Consider the following 15,391-nt stretch of genomic DNA (forward strand, 5'->3'; position numbering starts at 1 on the left):
ATAGTTTCACACCATTTCTTCACTGCTCAAATCTCCAATACTCCTTTCCTACTGTTAGTTGATGACCTTTCTTACTTTATTGAAAGAAAGAAACATCTAGAAAAAAAATGTGTCTTCCCATCACCAGATCTATCAACCTACATGCATCTTTATAGATACATGTATATATCTATAAAGACGTGTGTGTATGCATATGTGCGTATATATATATATATATATATATATATATATATACACACACACACACACACACACACACACACATTCCCCCTTTAAAAGCCAGAGAAACGGGCCATAACTGAAGAGTGATATTGAATCAAAGGATTTTTATTTTAAGGTAAGAAACATGGAAAGATATTTATGTGCTGCTATGAATAATAGGTCAAGAGGAAAACACTGGTTATGCAGGTGCAGGGGCTGGATGTGGAGAAGAAAGGAGACGGTGACAAGGGGGAATGTGTGATGGAGTAATTAACAGAGATAACTTTTTATTTGAAAGACCTATCCACACGGCAAGGAAAATATCTAATTACCAAACATCTGCTCTTGTGATTGTCCTGTAAATTACCCTCCTCCCCTTTGAAGCTCCAGACCCTTATCTCATTCCTTAGCTCAAGATGGCATATAGGCCTCAATTGCTCAACTTGTCTTTAGGTCTCATATCTCTGGGGCTCCTGTATGTATGAAATTAAATTTGTTTTCTCCTGTTAATCTATCTTACGTCAATTTAATTATTTGGCCAGCCAAAGAACCTAGAAGGGAAGAAAGAAAAATTTTTCCTCCTGTGCAGTGGGTGTTGATAATTGTAGTAAATAAGACAACCATGGCTGTAGCCCTAATAGAAATTACTTTGGGAGTGGGAAAAAAAATAGACAATAAACAAGTAAACAATAAATAAACAAGATAATTACAGAAGTATGAGAAGAATGCTAAGGAGGAATGTGTAGAAAAGAAGGCAGCACTGTGGTAAATGTTAGACTTCTGTACTTTATAATTCATTAATTAACCTGTTAACAAAGCATGAAGTTTCCTTAAGTTCTTGCTCTTTCTATTTGGACTAAGATGGTCTTCTTACCCTTTGCTTAAGGGAGATGAAGCAAGAATGCTGTTTATTATAGTGATTTCTCTGTGGTATATAGTCCTATTTCTTAGAGGTACATTTACATTATGGATTTAAATTTTTACCTTTTAGAAAGTTTTTTAATTAAAAGAAAATTATAGGCAAATATTGCTCTAAATTCAGGATGTAGGTTGACATTATTTTTCTGTGCATAAAAACAGTTATACCCAAAAAAGTTTTGATTTTTTTACTATGAAAAATTATAACATCTGTATAAAAATCCCCATAAACAAAATACTAAATATTTCATAAGAGTATGAAATAGGAATAAATTCATTTAATAGTTCATAATGGCAGAATTATGAAATACCTAAGAATTAATGTAAAAATAAATATAGATGATCTCTTTAAAAATAATTATGAAATATTAGAGGCACTTTTAAAGAAGACTAGATATGTAGACAGATATCCTATATCACAGGATGAGAAATTTGGACATTGTAAAATATTGTGCCCCAAATAAATGTATAGACTTAATATAATTCCAATTAAAATTCCAGGAGTATTTTTCTTTAAATACTTTAATACAAAGTGACTTTAATGTTAATCTGAAAAAATAGGCAAAGGTGTAACTGTGAAAAATTGAAACAATCCAAAAATATATTACAATAGGCAGTAAGTTAAATCAATTATTATTTATCTCTATGGTTGAATGCTAGGTAACTACATGAAAATATTTTGGAAGAATGATAACATGAGAAAATGTATGCATGAAATTTGCATAATTTTGATATTTACTGAAGACTTACTAGGGGTTGACCTAGATGCTTTACTTTATTGACTCACTTAATCCTCACAATACTTCTATGAAGTGCTCTCATCATCACCTCTGTTTTACAAATGAGGTTACTAGTTACAGATCAGCTAAATCACTTGCCCAAGGTTATTCAGCCAAAAACCAGAATTTGAATCAGGAGAGCTGGATTCCAGTGTCCATAACCACAACATAACCCTCCTGTTACTGAGCAAAAACCTAATTGCATCTTCCCATGGCCGTCAACATGTCTACTACCTCTTCTACTCAGATCATCCTTTTCCCTTGACCTTAGCCAATACTGGACAGAGGCAAAGAGTTTTACCTGCCAGGGAAAAATAATACAATAATAAGATAGAAGAAGAATCCAGAGTATCTAACAGGACTAAAGAGATACCTGCATGACTCCTGGGTCCATTTCTGAACTCTAGTTGAAATAAGCTATGCAGATTCAGATCTAGTTGGCATTTGAATAGAAAAATCTTGCAAAATATAGGCCTTGTCCCTCATTGCAAGTAGTGTTTGCGTTATATGCATTTGTATGGAATGGAGGTATTTTCCTTTGTTAATGGTGATATCTGTTTATGGTCAGTAGGATGCGTTACAGAAAAAATGATAAAGCGAAAGGAAGCACATTTAGGGTACACAACTAGAAATGTATTTTTTTGGTTGAATAGACACTAGCAAACTTTCTCCCTTTCCCTTTCACTCAAACACTTTCAACTTCTTTTATCTGAGAATGAAACATTTTTTTCACTTTTCTGTTTTTACTGGTTGGATGAAAGTTACAGATTATATGTGAAAGGTAAATGGCACATTTGGAGTCAAGAGCTGGCCGTCATTTCTACAAGAATGAATGGGGACGTGTGCTGAAAATAGAAGTCCTGAATTACTGAGACTCAAGTGCTCCAGTTCACAACAGTTTAACTAGGGCAGTGGCCTTTGTGACGTCTGATGACAGATGCCTTTCTACTCTGATCTGGTTCCCAGTAAGGAAAGCCAACTATAAAACCATACTGACAATCTCCTGCTCCACTTTTCCTTAGAGCACGGTGGGGTCTGCTCTGTTTTTCAGTGACATAATGAAGGATCTATAACTTTTCAGATCAGTTTTTATTTCTGAGTGAAAGTCTGGAATGATTTTAAATGAGTGATCTGGGACCCAAATTTCTATGTATGGAGGGAGGGGTAGTTTCCCACCCCACCAACAAGTAATTCTTGGACATCTGCAGGAAGTTTGAGAATTCAACTCAATTCTGACACCATCTACCCAGAGATAGCATCAGATTCCATGGGCTAAAGGTTTAGTCTTACAAGACTGCCCCTTCCGCTACTTCAGATGCCAGCCCCAAGCCCAGGTTCTTACCTGTACTTCTAACCGAGTGGCTATAAATCAGAGGTTCCATGACCCCCTCCTAGGGTTTAATTAATTTACTAGAGTGGCTCACAGAACTCAGAGAAACATCTTACTTACTGGATTACTGGTGTATTATGAAAGAATATGATAAAGGATGCAGATAAATATCCACATGGATGAGATGTGTAGGGCAAAGTATGGTGAAAAGGAGCTTCCATGCTCTCTCCAAGTGTGCCACTCTCTCCAAATCTCCACGTGTTTACCAACTCAGAAGCTCTCTGAATCCCATCCTTTTGGGTGTTTATAGAGTCTTTATTACATAGGCATGGTTGGTTAAATCATTGACTATTGTAGATTGATTCAACTTCCAGCCTCTCTCCCCTCCCCAGAATTGGGAGGGCAGAACTGAAAGCTACACCCTTCTAATTACATGGTTGGTTCTCCTGGCAACCAGCTTAGGTGAGGTCCAAAAGTCACCTAATTAGCATAACAAATTGCACTTATCACTTCCAAAGGTTTTTTTTTTTTTTTTTTTTTTTATTGCACTCATAAATTCCAAAGGTTTCAGGAGCTCTGTGTTAAAAATGGGGATGAAGACCGAATCTATCTATCTATCTTCTGTCTATCTTATAAATCACAATATAGATTTTTTTTTAAAGTTTAAAAAGCCAACCAGACTATACGTGTATAGTTAGGACACTCAAGATGGCTGTTCTCTTGCTTTCTGTACATCCCCTACTCGACCACTGCCTGCTTCACTTACACCCCAATCACATGACTGACCTTCCTACATACTTGCCCCAGGGCCCAGCTAGTAATTGTTCCTATTAAAGGGGCTGTGAGGGATGGGCCCCTCTGCTAGTTTCCCTGGTAACCAATAAGCCAACTTGATGTCAATTCCCACTGTAACTGGCCATCTCCCCTTCCCCCAGGAGCAACAACGGCCACCATGGCCTGCCTGCCGTCCACCTCACACGGTGGGGTGTTGCTCCACGACCTTGCTTCAGACATGAATGCTCCCCCGATTCATTAAACCATTAATGTCTCTATTGCTGACTCTAGGCTCTTTCTTCAGTCTTGGAACTGGTCAAGCACAGGGCTTGTAGGTCTGTGGGGTGCAGTCCACCAGTGGTCCCCAAGCTATCTGGCACCAGGGACCAGTTTCGTGGAAGACAATTTTTCCAGAGACGGGGGTGGGGGGGAGGGGATGGTTCAGGTGGTAATGCCAGCGATGGGGAGCGATGGGGAGAGGCAGATGAAGCTTCACTTTCTCACCCACTGCTCACCTCCTTCTGTGCGGCCCAGTTCCTACCAGGCCCCAGAACAGTAATGGTAACCATGATTATGGTAACCAAATATATATTTTCAGGAAAAAAAAAAGACTTCTTTCATGAAGGTGGAATTCACAGGCTTTTACACTGCGAAGCAGTGAAAATATCATGAACAAGGACTTTGACGTAGGAGAAAGAAAGAGTGGAAGGAAGGAAGGAAGGAAATCCTATGTTTGAAACCGAGCAGGACCCTGTGGGGCTCCTGGGCGTGGAAGCCTTTCTGCCCCTCTGTTTCTTGACTCCAGGCCCCATGACCTTCCCTGAGTTCCAAAGGGCAGATTCTAACCGTTACTAATCTGAGAAGGGAAGAGATGCAGAGACAAGCGAGGGGCAGCCAGGAAACAATAGTGCAAACTTGGGGCAGGATCCTGGTTCCATCTCAAGGGATACACATAAACAATGTCTTTAAGCTCTTTAAGATGTCAGCATTCTTCATACCTGAGAAAGACCACCTGAGGCTACATTAAAGGAAGCAGAGAAACTCATCAATAAGATTACCTGAGACCAGATTAGAGGAGTGGAGGCCCTGCACACACCTTAATCTTATCAGCAACCCCACCCTTGAACTATTGCTATAAAACTCCTCATCAAATCCTCCCAGGTTGGGACCCATAATTTTTCAGGGCAGGAACCTGCTGTGTTCCCCTTTGCCTGGCAAAGCAATAAAGCTATTCTTTTCTGCTTCACCCAAAACTGTCTCCAAGATTTGATTTGGTACCAGTGCACAGAGGCCGAGCTTTCAGCATCAGATTCTAGTCCTGGCTCTACTTGTAAAGAGCTTGGTGACTTTGAGACCATTATGTACCTTTCTGAATCTCATTTTCTTCATGTAAAAAATGAAGTGAGTGATACAGAGTTTGCAAAGTCCTTTTAGGGACTAAATAGGATGCTGCAGATAAATGACCTAGCCTAGTGCCTGGAATATAGTAGTTATTCAATAAATGGAAAGTTACCACAGCTGTAATAGATCCTCTGGGATGAGATTATAAGAAATACTATTTGCTATTCCATATATCATGAATGAAATTATAAGTAAAGAATGATAACCTTAACTGATACACATACTTAGTGGAAAACATTTATTTCAGCATAGTAGTGCAACTGGTGAGGAGATCATGTCAAAGCCAGCTAAACATTTTTTGTATTATTACAAATATTAACACAATTTTATGAATTTGAAAGAGGGTTTTTGCTGAAGTTTCATTATTTGGCTCCCAAGCATCTGAACATCCTTATTATATTGATAGTGTTCTTCATCTCCCAAAGCAGAAAACAAAGTAGGCAGTTGATTCTTGGAAGCTAGTAGCATGTGAACAAAGGTCAGCCAATTAGATCCTCTGGTTCAGTACTTGGAAAGCTGATAAAGTGATACAAGGACAGAGGGACACTTAGAAATACTCATGGAAACAGAAGCAGGGAATATGTAGCTGGGGTTATACCTGCTAGACTAGACTTCCTCTCTGACCAGACCTGAGCTATGTTCTCTGCCTGGCCTCTTTTGAATTATGCTCTTTTCACGAGCTTGGTTCTCTTGCCCTAAAATTGGTTCTATGATCAATCCTATGTCTTTCTTATAAATCCCATTCTCTTTTTATATTAACCAGAGTCGATTTCTGCTGTTTGCAATCAAGAACTCCAAGGAATTAGTAAACTAGTGAGTATTTCCTCTCAGTATTACCAAACCTTTGGAGTATAAATTAGGTTATCATAGTATGGAGGGTTTAAATAAATGTACTCTCTACATTGTCCAAGAAGATGACTGTACTGTATGTAGCTCTCACATGTAGAACACTTAGCACCTAAACTGTCATTGTGGAGGTATCATCACACAAAGCAATACCAAAAAAATGGCACTTGAAACTGAATGTAATCTGAGGAGAGGATTTTGGTAACTAAAGTGTAATTCCCAAACTCTGGGGATAAATTAAGAACATGGATTTTATCTGTCCCACCAGCAAACCTTCTGAGACTGTACTTGATGGTGTGTAATGTAGTAGAGAGGGAGGGGCCATGTTAGAATAGATGCAGAACGTGAAGAGGACCACGTTAAATATTTCCTAGAGGTGGGATGCAGGCAGGGGCAGAAGGAGAGAGAAACAACACCAGCCCAAAGTCCTCCCACTGACCAGTGAAGAGTGCACATCGCCTCAGCCTGTCTTGCCTTTTAAAATGTGGTAACTGGGGGAATCATCCTTACTTAATAAAAAGTGTGGGCCTTGTAGATAAACAGCGATTCTGAACTTCCCTTGGAGGGGTAATTTATTGAATAGGCGAGGTGAGAGAAGCCAGTACAAGTACAAGCAATGTTTTTCTTAGATCAAAAGTGTATTAGAGGAACTTTTATAGAATTCTTTCAAATTCCTTGGATTTTTCTCAGAGTGTGATTGTTTGTGGAGGCCTCAAAATGCTGTTTAGCATTTCTGTGTTTATATTATTCATTTGCCCAGAGAGATTGCTGGAGCAAGTCCAAAAATATATAAAATATGCAAGGATGTTTTTATTCCTAGCATAATTTTTGTAAACACTGACTACAGAAGCATTTATTTTATATCTTTCTGGACATGACACTGGGCTTGTGCTTTTGTAAGGAGTCATTGGGCCTGGTATGATATTTTGCATACCTATAACCTGTACCCTATTTATCTGCCCTGAGTCATAAGTACTACTAAGAAACAATGCTAAATTAAAGCAAGAAATCAAAAATATAAATAACTTCTCCCTGATGAACGATATGCATTAATACTTACTTGATCTTATTAGATATAACACTTCTGGAAAGATTTCCCAGGATAAATTCCCTTCGGCATAAACTCTTTTCAATAAAGCTTCCATCATTTATAAACTTTGATGAAATAGATTCCTTAAATAGCCTTTAGAATTTGCTTAAACATTACATTTTCATATTATTTAAAAATAATGAGAAATTCTATTTACTAATCTTTGTTTTCATAGTTTAATCTTGAGAAGGTGCTTTTTAACTTGAGCAGAATGAACTAATCCAGAATATTTTAAGATTATCATCAGAATCATTCTGGATCATGCACACAGCTTCATAGAACTTCAGAACTAGCAGCCATTTGGTTGTGAAAGGCTTCTCTCTTACATGAGCCAGACATGCCCAGGCCAGGTCACCATACTCTGGGTATAAAGCCAAGAGGTGTGGGTCAATGGAATTTTTTTTTTTAGACTCTTCCACTCTTGCGTTCTACATTTTTTTCCTTCCATGGGTAGAAGGAGAAAAAACATTATGTGTCTATGCAATAGGCATGAAGGAAGTATCTAAGAACTAATATTAATATATAGTGGGCATCTATTATGTTTCAGGGTTTTATGTAGAATGTCTCATTTTACTATCAGAAAAACCAATGAGACATTATGCAAGTACAAAATACAAACCAAGAAAATACAATGCCTATTTCATATGCTCCCATAGCATCGTGTGTCTACCCCTATTTATCTGTCTACACCTTCAGTGGAGTTAAGTATCTTGAGGATACTGATTGTATTACTGATACTGATTACTAGGGTTGCCATCACAAAGTTCCACAGAATGGGTGTCTTCAACAACAGAGATTTATTTTCTTACAGTTCTGAAGGCTACAAGTCCAAGGTCAAGGTGTCAGTAAGTTAAGGTTCTTCTGAGACCTCTCTCCTTGTTTTGCAGGTGGCTGCCTTCTCCCTGTGTCCTCTCGTGTTCTTTCCTTGGTCTGTGTCTTCTATGTTCTAATCTCCTCTTCTTACAAGAACACCAGTCATAATGGATTAGGCCCACCCAAATGACCACATTAATTACCTCTTTAAAGATCCTATACACAAATACTGTCATATTCTGAAGTACTGGAGTTTAGGACTTCATCATATAAATTGGAAGGGGGGGTGGAGAGCACAATTCAGTTCATAACACTCTTAATGTCTAATCAGTTTTATATTCTCACCACAGAGTTAATGCTTGTTTATATCATATCACCTGTTTTTCCAAGTAATTTTGTAATTTCTTCCTCAATCTGCTAAGAACTATTTTCTATACCCCTTATGCCATAGCCTCCACCCTCCCACGTCCACCCCCAGGAAATACGGCTGCTGCCAACAGTTCCTTCCCTCTCTGTACAGTGTCTACATCCTGCCTTGACTCTGGGCTGCTTTGACTGATCTGGCCAGCACATGACACTGTGCCAGTTCTGAGTCCAGCCTCTAAGAGGACTGGCTACTTCTGCTCCCTGGGTTTTGAGGCCTTGAGCCACTGTGTAAGAAGTCCAGGCTCCTGGGTTGCAATAAGACAGCCCACAGAGGAACACAGAGGGGCTAGAAATGTTAGTGAGGAAGACGTCTTGGTTAGAGAGCTCCTACCTGAGAATATGTTGATGGGAACTCTAGCTAGAAGTAGAATCAGCTAACTTTATGCTCCTTTGGCTTCAGTGAAACCCTGTTCCCATTTTACCACCTTGAGGTTGGATAGTTTACCATAACCTTGGAGCAGAGGTTTCAACCCCTGGTCCACGGCCTGTTGGGAACAGGGCCGCACAGCAGGAGGTGAGCGGTGGGCAAGCGGGTGAAGCTTCATCTGCCGCTCCCCATTGCTCCCCATCGCTCTCATTACCGCCTGAACACCCCCCCTCCTGCCCCGCCCCACGGTCTGTGGGTCCGTGGGAAAACTGTCTTCCATGAAACTGGTCCCTGGTGCCAAAAAGGTTGGGGATCACTGCCTTAGAGAATTCCTTTGCATTATCCCAGGACATAGGGTAGGTGATGAGAGCAGTCTTCTCATTCGTCCTTACCCTTATCTAGCTCTGTCCAAAGGGAACTTCAAGCCGCTACTCCAAGCCACTAAACAATTTAATAAGATTAATGTATTTTTAGGCCAAACTCTTGCAACTTTTAACATGAAACCAATTTCACATAATTTGAAATCTATTCACTGGAGCAACCATCCACAGAATGATTCTCAACTATTCTTGAACCTGAAATGCCTGTTAAGGTACAATTGGTACTGTCAACATTCCTTGCACAATTTTAATGAGAAAAAAAATTAAAAGCACACTCCTTCGTGTGGCCAGTCATTAATCACTGCAATGATAGCTGGGAAGTAAATTAACTGATACTATAAACTTTTCCCCTTCAGAAGCTAAGTAATCATAAAGGTACCACAGGAAATGATTTGATTACATCTGAACACATTTTGTAAGGAGTGATGATAATTAAAAATGGTAAAAATCAAAGTTTCTTTTTTTTAATTAAAAAAAGAAACATTCTGAGAACTTCAGACTTGGAGGCAATGCAGTAATTCTCATCTTTCCCCCCTCCCCACCACCGTCACTTCCTCATGCTTCTCAGGCCATGTCTGTACCCTCTTTCTTGTCACGCCCTCCTCCAGGGAACGCCTTTGGATCCACTGAGGACTTGGGGTCCTTACTGTGTCCTGCTGTTTTCTCAAGGGTCCTGCTTATCTGTGTGAATGGCACATCCTGCACTCCATCCTGAGATCCTTGATGACTGCAGCAGCTTTTATTTCTCCTCCATTCCCATCCTACTACCATAGCCACACTCTGGACGTTGCTGTTTTTGAGAATTGATCCGTCTCAAGAGAAAACTTTCATTAGTATTCTCAGTTCCTCAATTCCTTCTTTCCTTTTTCCCCAGTATTCTTTTCCCACCCCCAAGACATTTAACTTTTGTTTCTATCTAGGTCAGATATCATGGTGTCTCACGTTCTCAACTCTCTAAGCCCTTTGCCTTTCTCCCAACTTGTTTTGCTAAACTGCATATAACCTCAGATTAATATAAACTCCTGGTTTCCTAATTTCCTACGTGGTCCGATGGGAGCTGCTGGAAAACTGGAGAATCGTATAACAATATTGATTTGTTTGATTTCAAGTTTATAAACTAAAATATCAAATGGGTTCTCAGAGCACCTCAATTTTTATAAAAGTAAAACATGTTCATTATAGAACTCATGAAAGCAAACAAAAAATAACAGTGTGAGGGGAAAAGACACTTAAAATATCACAGAAAAAAACTGTCATTAAGATTTTGGTGCTTTTCCTTCTAATCTCATTTCTATATAAAAAACAGACAAAATATGCATATTATTTTACAAAATGCCCCTTACTATTACGAAATTCGTCCACGTCATGGAATTTATTTTCAATGCCTAATTTTTAGTAGCTTCATAACGTTCCCCCTTTTAGACACATTGCAATTTATTTTTAACTTTCCTTTATTGCTGGATATTTAGGTTGTTACTGACCAGCAACTCAAACTTTTTTTCTCGAGAGTGAATTTCTAAAGATAGAACCTGGGAGCTAAAGAAAATAAGTTTTGAGGTTCTGCATGTACTTTGACAAATAATCTTTGAGAACATTGAGAACAGATTCCAATAATAGTGGAAGTAAGAATAACTTACTTGGTACCTTGAATAGCTTATATAAAAGTAGCACTGATAGCATTTACAAGCTTTTGTAAGTTTAAATGGCCAAACATTGTGTGTGTCTATTTCATTTCTTTGATTACTGATAAGATTAAATGTTTCACTTTATAAGTTTCTGTTATCTATTATTTTATGAATTTCCTAGTCACATTTTAGAAGTGATCACTTGGACTTTTCCTGGTCATCTCACTCTCCCATTCCTCCCAGTCACTCTGAATTCTCAATGTCCTCTAGCGGTCACCCATTCCAATTTTTATTTCTATACTTGTCTAATTTACAACAATTGAGTCTATCTAGCAATAATATTCCTCCATCCCAACATTTTGTCTTACGCACTGTGTTTGTTTGTTTATTGACAACTCAGAATCATTCTTTCCTTTTGTGTGCTACTTTGTATCACATGGCATAGAAACCTGGCAATTATATTTACCAAAATTCCAAGTAAGATTCCAATAAGTCTTTCATGCAAGGAGTAGCAGGTGGAAGAGAAGCAGAAACCATTATTCCTCCTAAGTGGTGGGCAAACAAGGGCTTTGGCAGAAGGCAAACAGGAGGTTTTTCACCTTCTGGATATTCTCTCACCCATCTTCCAATTTGATGCTACAGGCAAGTGATTTGCATTGGCATTTTCCTACAATTTTCAGATAAACTGAACTCTTGAATGCTAATGGCTTCCCTCAGAGGAGTTCAGCTCCAGGTCAGAATCCTAGCTGACCTTTCAGGCTGATCCCCAGGCAACTACAAGGTTTTGCCCAGCGGGCTTCCTAAGGGGAAGCACTCCACACAGCAGACTTGTTGCACAGCCAGGGCCTTGAAGCTCTCTGTAGGGAGTGACAGTCCAAGGACCCAGGCTCCTCTGGTCCAGCCACACTCATATACATATCAGAGGTCACCTTATCAGGGGCTTTGGGGTCTTCACACTTCAAGGCACTTCCTGCTTCTTATTAGGAACTTTGCTTAAGGCACTTCTCTACTTGACTTTGACCTCTTCCCTGAGTCCCTCCTGCCAGCTCATGGACCCATAAAGAAGGATGAGCTTTTTGTTCTGGACTCCTCAGTGGTGATGTGATCCCTGCCATCCATGCCTGACCCCTGCTGGTGCCACTCCATGGGGAAAAATGGAAACACTGGGGAGCCAATGTCTTGTTTTGTCCCTTGCTTACACTGTCACAGCAAGTGAATAAAGTCTTGACTGTTATTTTCAGTTTGGCTGTTGTCCTAATTGATCTCCTGATTGCTTGACTCTATCCCGACCCCACAAGTCTTTGCTTCTCTGGGATCTAATACCCTGTGTTAAATCCTTTCCCACATTAAATTCTGAGAGTTTTTTCTTTTGCTCCTTCCGAAACTTCACTGATACTCATCATACTTAGTATTTCTTCTTCTTTGTTTTGTTTTGTTTTGTTTTTTTTAGTATTTCTTCTTTCCCTTCCATTTCCCAGGGAGAAATGTTATATTTCCTGCTTAAGGTTAATTGTTCATTTACTCAGGCATTAATTCACCTATTTATTTAAACATATTTATTAAACATCTATACCATGTAATTTTCACTGGTACTGTGTTAGTTCCTGAGAATACAAGATGAAGACTTGGTCTATGCCCTTAAGGAGTTCATTGTCTTAACCTTGAGACACAAGCAGATAGATAATTAATTCAGAAGTAACCACAGGCTGCTATAGGGAAACAGAGGAAGGAAGGTCACTCAATCTAGTCACTAGTGAAGTACTTACAGAGAGGGTGATATCTTGGCCCAGAAAAATAGTACAATAAAAATTTGTTGAATAATGCTGAATAGAAATGGGGTCTTGTCAGATGGAATAAGGCTGAGGAAAATAGGAAAGGGAAAAGCAGGAAAGCTAACATAGCCAAGGGAGGGGGGAGATCGTCAGCCAAGAGAAAGGAATGAGAAGCACTGTCGGGTAGAGACCTGCAGGCAGCTGGGTGTTGTTGGACCATAAAGTGTGAAGCAGGGATGGGGAGAGATGACCCTGGACGTGACGTGGTGGCCAGCAAAGGTAGTGACTTCTGTACTGTAAGAGGGAGTCTGGGCTTACTCTTGAAGGTCATCAGGAGTTATTGAAGAATTTTGTGCAAATAAATTTTTAACTAAAAATAAAATGAGTTTCCTGAGCAATTTTAAGGCACCCATCACAATTAAGATCTTTCTGTAACATGGTGCTGAAACACTCACGAATTCTTGGAGGCTTCTTGGCAACTTCCTGCAAAGAAGTAGGGGCATATGGAGGCATATGAGACAAGACATGTGCAGGGCAGATGGCCAAGGACCTTGCCTTCAGACTCATTGGTAACCAAATAAATTACATTTAACAAATTAAAATAGCAATACTGTCCTACATCTACCCCTAAAATTAGCAAAGATAAAAATGAATGTTAACAGTTGTGTGGGTGTGCGGTGGTAGTGGTGTAAATTATTACAAACTTCTCTAAAAATCAGTTTAACAACATTTGTCAAGAGCCTTAAAATGTTCATATGTTTTGACCCAGTCATTCCACTCTTGTGGATCATAAATGCAGATAATGTTTATCATTACCAACTGGAAGATAAAATGGCAACCACTCATATTGCTGTGAAGAATACTTGAGATAATGCTTAAAGAATGCATGTAACACTGCCAGGATATAGAGGAGTTCAGTAAATGTTAGGAATCATTCTTCTTTTGCATTTTGATTTAAAATGTTCTCAGGCAATAAATAAATGAGTGAGAAAACCACACAGTATGTATTACCTGCCCTGCATGTACCAGGTCTTATGCTAATATGCATAAGCCTAAGTCTCAGTTTACCCTTCCCCCTCCCCGTGTCCTCAACGAAGTAAGAGAGTGGCATGGATATATATATTCCCTACTAAATGTAAAATAGATCGCTAGTGGGAAGCAGCCGCATAGCACAGGGAGATCAGCTCGGTGCTTTGTGACCACCTAGAGGGGTGGGATAGGGAGGGTGGGAGGGAGATGCAAGAAGGAGGGGATATGGGGATATATGTATATGTATAGGTGATTCACTTTGTTACACAGCAGAAACTAACACACCATTGTAAAGCAATTACACTCCAATAAAGATGTTAAAAAAAAAAAAAAAGAACCTAGGTCTCCTATATTCCTTTCAAGTGCCTTCAAGCAATCCCATTTAACTAAACCAAATTCCCCACGCCAAATCAATGCTTCATAATTGGGCTATGGCACCAAACCTGGATTTCTAGAAAAATAGTCTCTATGGCGTCTGAATTCTAAGGCAAGCAGAAAATGCAAGCTAAAAGCACTAACTGTTAATGCTCTTGTTGAGTGTATTTGTCTCTATATTTTTAGTAGGATCGAACAAGCACTGTTGGAAGGTTTAGGGTTCGAAGGGACTGGGTCTGCTGTATATGTTGTTTATTCACATTGCACTATGACCACCAAAAAAAAAAAAAAAAAAATCTTACTTTCATAATTGTAGTAATAAAAAAGTAATGTATATTTATTATTTATGATATCTCTAACAGATGGCTAGGTGTTTTATAAAACATATTTCATCTATGAGGTAGGTACTTTTAGTACCAACAGATAAGGAAAGTAAGGGAATATGTGGATAGGTTGCTCAAAGTTATCCAGCTAAAGAAAATGAAGGAGCTGAATAAGAAATTGTTCTCTGGTGAATGTTTAACGATCAGCTCTCCGGAGGGAGAGGGAAGCCTGGAGCTGTAGCATTTGGGGATTTCTGTGGCATTAATACGCTCATGACGGTTGATTCCAAGCTACAAATGTGGTGCCACTGAGCTGAACACGGATGCCCTGTAACCCATCATTATATCATTGTAGAGCACTTCCACCAGAACCATCAGTTCTCACAAGCCTAGGGGAGCCAGTGCTTATACACTCCTGTATAATAGAAGTCTGACTACAGAGTATGGATATCTAAAAAGTATGCCATATTTTCTCTCTCTGCTACTGGGCTTTAAAGCTGGCACAATTGGTATAACTTGCCAGGTGTTAAGTAAAAGATTGGTTTCTGAACATTCTGTTCTTTTGATGTTCTATCTCTTCAACTTCACAGCAAAAAGGTAAGTTTCTTTCTACCTGGTTGGTAGTCAAAGATTGGATTGTTTTGGAAAGACATTGACTTCCTTTGTGAATTCCCATGTCTTCAGAGAGGAGAATGGGGAATGGATTGATAATTTCCTATAATCATATTGTTAGAAACATATGAGGTCTAGAATACCACATTTTAGAGGATGTAAGATGTAGCTCACCTAACACTTATTCCCAACTTTTTCTCTGTGGGTAGAACCTAAATTTTGTTCTGGTTTTATGTCCACACTTCCCCGTGTGCTTTGGTAAATCCTTATGGGTCTAAGCCAGTTATCAGGTCCCATAAATTTTGCCAGTGATGGATTCTGGTTTAGTCA

Source organism: Balaenoptera ricei, chromosome 5, assembly GCF_028023285.1.
Source record: "Balaenoptera ricei isolate mBalRic1 chromosome 5, mBalRic1.hap2, whole genome shotgun sequence".
Lineage (NCBI taxonomy): Eukaryota > Metazoa > Chordata > Mammalia > Artiodactyla > Balaenopteridae > Balaenoptera > Balaenoptera ricei.